Below are 9,544 nucleotides of genomic sequence, written 5' to 3'. Positions count from 1 at the left end.
CCAGGTCTCCCACATTGCAGGCAGATTCTTTAACACCTGAGCTACCAGGGAATACCTAATGAGACGAATACTATTCCTATCATCTCCATTGTATGTGGAGGAAGGTGAATCACAGAGAGATGGATCCATGTGTCCAAATCTACACAGCCACGACTGGGGCAGGGTTTGAATCCAGGCGGTCCAGTTTCTCAGTCTATGCTCTTGACTACTCCATTTTGTTCATATATCAATTAACAATGTCAATTACCTGTGATTATCTCCACTGCAAAAATGTCCATGAGCAAGAAAAAACACAGCAAGGAGAGAGATTTAGCATTAAGTTGCAGACAAAACTGAACATTGGGGGTGGGGGGGGGGGAGGATGTAGTAGCTAGCTTTGGGAAGCGGCAATTATCCCTAGGTTCCATCGGTGTTAAGTTTATGATCGCCTCATAGAAACTGTAGGAGCTGGATGGTATTATTTAACTCATTTTATAGATGAAAAAGCTGTGACTCAGAGATGCCTTGAATAAGGTCACACAACTGTTAAGTGGTCAAATGAGGGCTTGAATGCAGGTCTATCAAATTCTACAGCCTCAGTGTTTAAGCCTCACATTACAATGTTCAAGTAGTTGTTTCTTCCAGAACGACTCTGTGAAGGGAGGTGGGAAAAACTAGAATAAGGACTAATTGTTCAGCCATGGAGTAACTTCCACAGAGTTTCCATAGAGAAGTCCACATGACTGAGCAGTGCCTGACACCCCTCAGATACCCTGCACCCTGAAACCAGAGGATCATGGACTCTCCCTTATCCCTCTGGCTAAATGTGAAGAATGTCTGCCTGCTTTGTTACCTCCTGGATCCCCAAACTTGGCTGGGTATTGAACTTGTATGTGGTTTACAAGTGGCAGAACCCATCTCGAAGTGGAGTACTTAGAAGAAAAAGAATCATTTTCTGTTTGTTTATGTAACTAGAAGAGCCTTGAGCTTTCTGGCTTCACCGACAGATGGGTCCAGGGACTCATGCAATATCAGAAGCTGTCCCTTTCTTCCTTCATCTAATTTTCTTCATTTTCTTGGTGGCCCCCAGAAGCTCCAATCACTACCCCCAGAGCTCAGTAATACTAATGAGAGGAAAATTTAATTTTTCTAATAGCCCCAATAAAAACTACAAGACTGAGTTTTACTGACTTGGCTTCAATAGCCATCTCTAACTTAATTATCTTAGCTAGAGGGATAGATATTGCATTCTCCAAGCCTGGGTCACATGCTCACCCCTAGAGTTCTTTTGAATCACACGGGGAGGTGTGGCTTCCCAGAGGAAAACGGTGATATAATTTCTTAAAATTTGTTTAATTAATTCATTTATTTTATTTTGGGCTGTTCTGGGTTTTTGTTGTTTCACTGGCTTTTCTCTAGTTGTGGTGAGAGGGGTCTACACTCTACTGCAGTGACTCCACTTGCAGAGCACCAGCTCTAGGGTGCATGGGCTCAGTAGCAGCACAGGCTTAGTTGCCTCTCAGCACATGAGGTCGTCCTGGCCCAAGGATCAGACTGGTGTCCTCCGCACTGCAAGGTGGAGGCTCTTACCCTTTGGACCACCAGGGAAGCCTGGTGATATAATTTTTAAAAGAAAGGGAAATGAGGTCTGGGAAGTAATAACAGGTGTCTACTAAAAGCTCAGACTGTACAGTCTCCTACTTCTTGGTGCTTAAGATTATAGGCACACATCTATATCGTCCCTAATGTGTTACCTGCCTCACTCATTTTTTTTTAATGTTTTTATTGAAGAATAATTGCTTTACAGAATTTTGCTGTTTTCTCTCAGACCTCAACATGAATCAGCCATCAGATCAGATCAGATCAGTCGCTCAGTCGTGTCCGACTCTTTGCAACCCCATGAATCACAGCATGCCAGGCTTCCCTGTCCATCACCAACTCCCGGAGTTCACTCAGACTCATGTCCATCGAGTCAGTGATGCCATCCAGCCATCTCACCCTCTGTCGTCCCCTTCTCCTCCTGCCCCCAATCCCTCCCAGCATCAGAGTCTTTTCCAGTGAGTCAACTCTTCGCAAGAGGTAGCCAAAGTGCTGGAGTTTCAGCTTTAGCATCATTCCTTCCAAAGAAGTCCCAGGGCTGATCTCCTTCAGAATGGACTGGTTGGATCTCCTTGCAGTCCAAGGGACTCTCAAGAGTCTTCTCCAACACCACAGTTCAAAAGCATCAATTCTTCGGCACTCAGCCTTCTTCACAGTCCAACTCTCACATCCATACATGACCACAGGAAAAACCATAGCCTTGACTAGACGAACCTTTGTTGGCAAAGTAATGTCTCTGCTTTTGAATATGCTATCTAGGTTGGTCCTAATTTTCCTTCCAAGGAGTAAGCGTCTTTTAATTTCATGGCTGCAGTCACCATTTGCAGTGATTTTGGAGCCCAGAAAAATAAAGTCTGACACTGTTTCCACTGTTTCCCCATCTATTTCCCATGAAGTGGTGGGACCAGATGCCATGATCTTGGTTTTCTGAATGTTGAGCTTTAAGCCAACTTTTTCACTCTCCACTTTCACTTTCATCAAGAGGCTTTTGAGTTCCTCTTCACTTTCTGCCATAGGGGTGGTGTCATCTGCATATCTGAGGTTATTGATATTTCTTCCGGCAATCTTGATTCTAGCTTGTGTTTCTTCCAGTCCAGCGTTTCTCATGATGTACTCTGCATATGAGTTAAATAAACAGGGTGACAATATACAGCCTTGATGAACTCCTTTTCCTATTTGGAACCAGTCTGTTGTTCCATGTCCAGTTCTAACTGTTGCTTCCTGACCTGCATACAAATTTCTCAAGAGGCAGATCAGGTAGTCTGGTATTCCCATCTCTTGAAGAATTTTCCACAGTTTATTGTGATCCACACAGTCAAAGGCTTTGGCATAGTCAATAAAGCAGAAATAGATATTTTTCTGGAACTCTCTTGCTTTTTCTATGATCCAGCAGATGAGATACCAAAGGAACATTTCATGCAAAGATGAGCTCGATAAAGGACAGAAATGGTATGGACCTAACAGAAGCAGAAGATATTAAGAAGAGATGATAAGAAGACACAGAAGAACTGTATAAAAAAGATCTTCACAACCCAGATAATAACGATGGTGTGATCACTGACCTAGAGCCAGACATCCTGGAATGTGAAGTCAAGTGGGCCTTAGAAAGCATCACTACGAACAAAGCTAGTGGAGGTGATGGAATTCCAGTTGAGCTATTCCAAATCCTGAAAGATGATGCTGTGAAAGTGCTGCACTCAATATGCCAGCAAATTTGGAAAACTCAGCAGTGGCCACAGGACTGGAAAAGGTCAGTTTTCATTCCAATCCCAAAGAAAGGCAATGGCAAAGAATGCTCAAACTACCACACAATTGCACTCATCTCACACGCTAGTAAAGTAATGCTCAAAATTCTCCAAGCCAGGCTTCAGCAATATGTGAACCGTGAACTTCCTGATGTTCAAGCTGGTTTTAGAAAAGGGAGAGAAACCAGAGATCAAATTGCCAACATCCGCTGGATCATAGAATCAGCCATAGGTATACACAAATCCCCTCCCTTCTGAACCTCCCTCCCCTCTCCCTCCCCATCCCACCCCTCTAGGTTGATACAGAGCTCCTGTTTGAGTTTCCTGAAACATACATCAAATTCCCATTGGCTATCTATTTTACATATGGTAATGTGAGTTTCCATGTTTTTCTTTCCATACATCTCACCGTCTCCTCCCCTCTCCCCATGTCCATAAGTCTATTCCCTATGTCTGTTTCTCCATTGCTGCCTCGCAAAAAAATTCTTCAGTACCATTTTTCTAGATTCCATATATATGCATTAGTGTATGACATTTATCTTTCTCTTTCTGACTTACTTCACTCTGAATAATAGGCTCTAGGTTCATCCACCTCATTAGAACTGACTGGATAATATTCCATTGTGTATATGTACCATACTTCTTTATCCATTCATCTGTCAATGGATATCTAGGTTGCTTCCATGTTCTAGCTATTGTAAATAGTGCTGCAATGAACAATGGGATATATGTGTCTTTTTCAATTTTGGTTTCCTCAGGGTATATGCCTAGGAGTGGGATTGCTGGGTCATATTGACCTACCTCATTTTTAATGGAAGGTTCTCAGTGTCTCTGAAGCCTATAAGAAAGGCAATAAATTTGTTTGCTAGCATATGTAGTGGACAATTTCCCTTCTGGAAAGAGCAGTATTCCTCATGGTTCTATCCATCTCTCATTCTCAAGCATATGGTTCAGGCAGGGCTTATCCACCAAAGGCTTCAAGCACAAACCTAAACCTGTCTTATACCTTTGGCCATATGATTGGTTCTGAGATGATTGCATGATTTTATTCTTACGAGAGTCATCATATAACTGGCATTATAAAAAGAAAGAAAGAAAGAAAGACTGCTGGGAAAGAAAAGCTCTTTCTTTTCAACAGGGGTTGGTGAAAGGGTAGGTTGTTGGCTGGGAGAGGCTAGAAGCCATCTTGCCAATGGAGGGAATAGTTCTGGCCCCCAGATGATACCAGAGCTGAGAGATGGAATTTGAGCCCCTGGACCCAGACGTACTCCATTTAAGCTAACTGATCACTATCCTTTTCTTTTGTGAATTAAACCAATTTGACATGGATTTTCTGTCACTGGCAACTAAAAAACAGCTACTCGACTGCGACTGAAAGTGAAAGTGTTAGTTGCTCAGCCGTGTCCAGCTCTTTTCAAGTCCATGGGTTGTAGCCTGCCAGGCTCCTCTGTCCACGGATTTCTCCAGGCAAAAGTACTGGAGTGGTTTGCCCTCTCCTTCTCCAGGAGATCTTCCCGATCAGGGATCAAACCCAGGTCTACCACATTGTAGGCGGATTCTTTACCATCTGAGCCACCAGGGACTGCTGCTGTTGCTGCTGCTGCTGCTAAGTCGCTTCAGTCGTGTCCGACTCTGTGTGACCCCATAGACGGCAGCCCACCAGGCTCCCCTGTCCCTGGGAATCTCCAGGCAAGAACACTGGAGTGGGCTGCCATTTCCTTCTCCAATGCATGAAAGTGAAAAGTGAAAGTGAAGTCGCTCAGTCGTGTCCGACTCTTAGCGATCCCATGGCCTGCAGCCTACCAGGCTCCTCTGTCCATGGGATTTTCCAAGCAAGAGTACTGGAGTGGGTGCCATTGCCTTCTCTGGGACTGCTACTACCTGGATTCAAACAGCAGCCCTGCCATCTTTACAAACTATATCATTCGGGTAAACTGCTTAACCCCTCTGATCCTCTGTTGCCCCCTCTATGGAGGGGAAATCTTTCTCCTGTGGGATATCAGTATAGTAACTGAGGTTATAGCTGATTAACACTGATCACAGTTTTGGGAACACCATGTGTGCGTCATACATGTAAGTACTATTGGTGTTGGAAAAGCTGGAAAAACCAAAATAAGTGTGATGGAAACTAAATTTGAGTGTCTATCAGGGCCTGGAAAAAATTTGATGTAGCTGAGTTGACTCAGTTCAGTTCAGTTCAGTTGCTCAGTCGTCTGAAACTCTTTGCAACCCCATGGACTGCAGCACACCAAGCTTCCCTGTCCATCACCAACTCCTGGAGCTTACTCAAACTCATGTTCATCGAGTCGGTGATGCCATCCAACCATCTTATCCTCTGTCCCCCACTTCTCCTCCTGCCTTCAAGTCCTTTGCATCAGGTGGCCAAATTATTGGCGCTTCAGCTTCAGCATCAGTCCTTCCAATGAATATTCAGGACTCTTCAGCTGAGCTGGCTGGACACAGATAATAGGGAGTGCTGGAGACACTGGAAGGGCAAAAGCCTGATTCAAAGACATTCAAGCTTTAAATTTTAAAATCTCTGTGAGGGACAAGCAAAATAAGGGCAAGAGCTACAAGCTCTCCAACCACCAGAAAACAATTGAAACACAAATGTTTCAGGTGAGACCACAGCTATGAGCCAGGAGGTCCGATTGCCCAATTTCAAGTGTGTCGGTGAATTTCAGATCTAGGAAGCAACATGATGCCCCCAACCTTGATGCTCTGCCACCCTTCTCAAAGCAAGAGCACCGAAGGGCTCCTGGAGTTCAGGCTCTCCTTAATTTTAAAACCGAACATGACCACTCTTTATTTTTAACCTTCCCTTCCCCTCGTCTATGCCTTCAAGCAGCTTTTCTGGGGAGGTAGTGTTTGCGCCCACACTGGCAGATCTGAGTCCCTGGCCACGCGCCGGCTGCGATGGGGACGTTGCCATGCCCACCCACCCCAGCAGCCTGGAAGCCAGCCTTTAGAGGGGCTCACTTGAGAGCCGCATGAACTATGAGGAGAGTGGAACCCAAAGTGCTACAAGTGACCCAGGTGTGGGCGAGGTGCCCTCCATGCTGGCTCACTCTTTTGAAAGGAGCATGCTTCGGGTCTGGTAGGAGCATCTGTAACAGTAAGGTTCTCAGAGGCGGACCTGGGGCTTACGGTACTCATTGCCACATGGTAAATACTGCCCATGGACCAGCAGTTGTCACATGTTGTGCTTTTAATCACATTAGCCTAATAGAGAAGGAAGCCCAGAGAGGTTAACAAAGTTGCCCTGAGTCACACAAGGCTCTTCAGTGGGAGAGCCAGGATTTGAACGTTGAGGCTGTAAATCTAGCACTTTAACTTCATCACCATACTGTAATGCCAACCAGGAGGCAGAATGCAATGATGTGCTGACATGAGTTTTCTGAGCCCTTTGACAGCTGCATTTATTTTTGCTAATTGTTAAAGAATCATCTGATCCATACATCCATTTCCTCTCAATATGACTAGTTTGATGGTCTTAAATTTTGACGTGACACATGTTAAATGATGCATGTTGACAGATTCTTTGACATCCCTCCCATTAAGAGATGGAACTAATTTCCCTCCTCTTGAATATGGGCTAGCTTCTATCAGGTACAGTGAGGTGATGGAAGTAATGCCTTGCAGTTTACAAGGCTAGCTTGGAATACAGAAATTTTGCCAGGCTCCCCACATCCTGGGATGCCCACTGGGACCCAGCTGCCATGCTGCATGGAAGCCCAGGCCACTCAGGGGCCACACGGCGGTGCTCCCTATAGAAGCCCCTTCTCAGGTTCTAGCTCGCAGCCAGCACTAACCATCAGAGGTGCAGATGGGAAAGACTTTGTGATGATTCCGCTCCCAGCCACCCAACTGCAACCAGAGATAACCCTGAACAAGAACCACATAGCTGATTCAGTCAATTCCCAGAACAGTGAGAGACGATAATAAATGATTGTCATTAGGAACAGTTATTGTGAATTAGTTCCTGTAAAAAAAAAAAAATCCATTCTTAGGCTCTGGCAAAAAATAAAATTAAATTAAAAAATGAGCTTATTGACTTGCATGATTCGATTACAAACAGAATAAACTCCAATCCTACAAAATCAGGTGTGGGCAACTCTCCTACCTACCTTTCTGTCAGTGTTTTTCAACAATCAGGACAATGACGATGATGATGATGAAGATAATTTGTGCCTTTCCTCCTTGACAGCTTTGTATGTGTCACACAGAGAGCAAAGTGATTCAGTTAGATATCTATCTGTGCTTTTTCAGATGTTTTCCATTATAGGTTATTACAAGATGTTGAATATAGTTTCCTATGCCTTACAGTATGTGTGTGTGTGCTCAGTCGCTTCAGTTGTGTCTGACCCTTTGCGACCCTATGACTGTAGCCCACCAGAATCCTCTGTTCATGGAATTCTCCAGGCAAGAATACTGGAGTGGGCTACCATGCCCTCCTCCAGGGGATCTTCCTGACCCAGGGATTGAACCATGTCTCCTGCACTGCAGGCAGATTCTTGCTGCTGAGCCACCAGGGAAGCCCATGCTACATAGCAGGTCCTTGCTGTTTGTCTATGTTATATGTAGTAATGTGTAACTGATAGTCCTAAATTCCCAATTTATTCTTCCACCCTTTCCCCTTGTCAACCGCAGGTTTGTTTTCTATTTGTTGTTTAGTTGCTCAGTCATGTCCGTGACCCCGTAGACTCCAGGTTTCCCTGTCCTTTGCTATCTCCCTGAGTTTGCTCAAACTCATGTCCATTGAGTCAATGATGCAATCCAACCATCTCAGCCTCTGTCACCTCCTTCTCTGTCTGCCCTCAATCTTTCCTAGCCTCAGAACCTTTTCTAGTGAGTCAGCTCTTTGAATTACGTGGCCCAAGTATTGGCGCTTCAGCTTCAGCATCAGTCCTTCCAATGAATCTTCAGGGTTGATTTCCTTTAGGATTGACTGGTTTGATCTCCTTGCTGTCCAAGGGACTCTCAAGAGTCTTCTCAAACATCACAGTTCAAAAGCACTCAGCCTTCTTTATGGTTCAACTCTCACATCTGTACATGACTACTAGAAAAACCATATCTTTGACTATATGGACCTTTGTCAGCAAAGGAATGTCTCTACTTTTTAATACACTGTCTAGGTTTGTAATAGCTTTTCTTCCAAGGAGCAAGTATCTTTTCATTTCATGGTAGTCACCATCCACAGTGATTTTGGAGCCCAAGAAAATAAAGTCTGTCACTGTTTCCATTGTTTCCCCATCTATTTGCCATGAAGTGATGGGACTGGATGCTGTGATCTTAGTTTTTTGAATGTTCAGTTTTAAGCCAGCTTTTTCACTCCTCTTTTGCTTTCATCAAGAGGCTTTTTAGTTCCTCTTCACTGTCTGCCATAAGGGTGGTGTCATGTGCATATCTGAGGTTATTGATATTTCTCCTGGCAATCTTGATTCCAGCTTGTGCTTCATCCAGCCTGGCATTTCACATGATATACTCTGCATATAAATTAAATAAGCAGGGTGACAATAGACAACCTTGACAGACTCCTTTCCCAATTTTGAACCAGTTTGTTGTTCCATGTTTGGTTCTAACTGTTGCTTCTTGACCTGCATACAGGTTTCTCAGGAGACAGATAAGGTGAAATGGTATGCCCATTTCTAAGAGTTTTCCACAGTTTGTGGTGATCCACACAGTCAAGGGCTTTAGCATAGTTAATGAAGCAGAAGTAGATGTTTTTCTGGAACACTCTTGCTTTTTCTATGATCCAACAGGTGTTGGCAATTTGATCTCTGGTTCTTCTGCCTTTTCTAAATCCAGCTTGAACACCTAGAAGTTCTTGGTTCACATACTGTTGAAACCTAGCTTGGAGAATTTTGAGCATTACTTCGCTAGCATGTGAGATGAGTGCAATTGTGCGATAGTTTGAACATTCTTTGGCATTGCCCTTCTTTGGGATTGGAATGAAAACTGACTTTTTCCAGTCCTGTGGCCACTGCTGAGTTTTCCAAATTTGCTGGCATTTTGAGTGCAACACTTTAACAACATCATCTTTGGGGATTAGAAATAGTTCAGCTGGAATTCCATCACTTTCACTAGCTTTGCTTGTAGTAATGCTTCCTAAAGCGCACCTTACTTCACACTCCAGGATGTCTGGCTCTAGGTGAGTGATCACACCATCATGGTTATCTGGGTCATTAAGACTTTTTTTGTACAGTTCTTCTGTATATTCT

Source organism: Bos indicus x Bos taurus, chromosome 25 (genome assembly GCF_003369695.1).
Source record: "Bos indicus x Bos taurus breed Angus x Brahman F1 hybrid chromosome 25, Bos_hybrid_MaternalHap_v2.0, whole genome shotgun sequence".
Lineage (NCBI taxonomy): Eukaryota > Metazoa > Chordata > Mammalia > Artiodactyla > Bovidae > Bos > Bos indicus x Bos taurus.
This window is presented reverse-complemented; position numbering follows the sequence as displayed.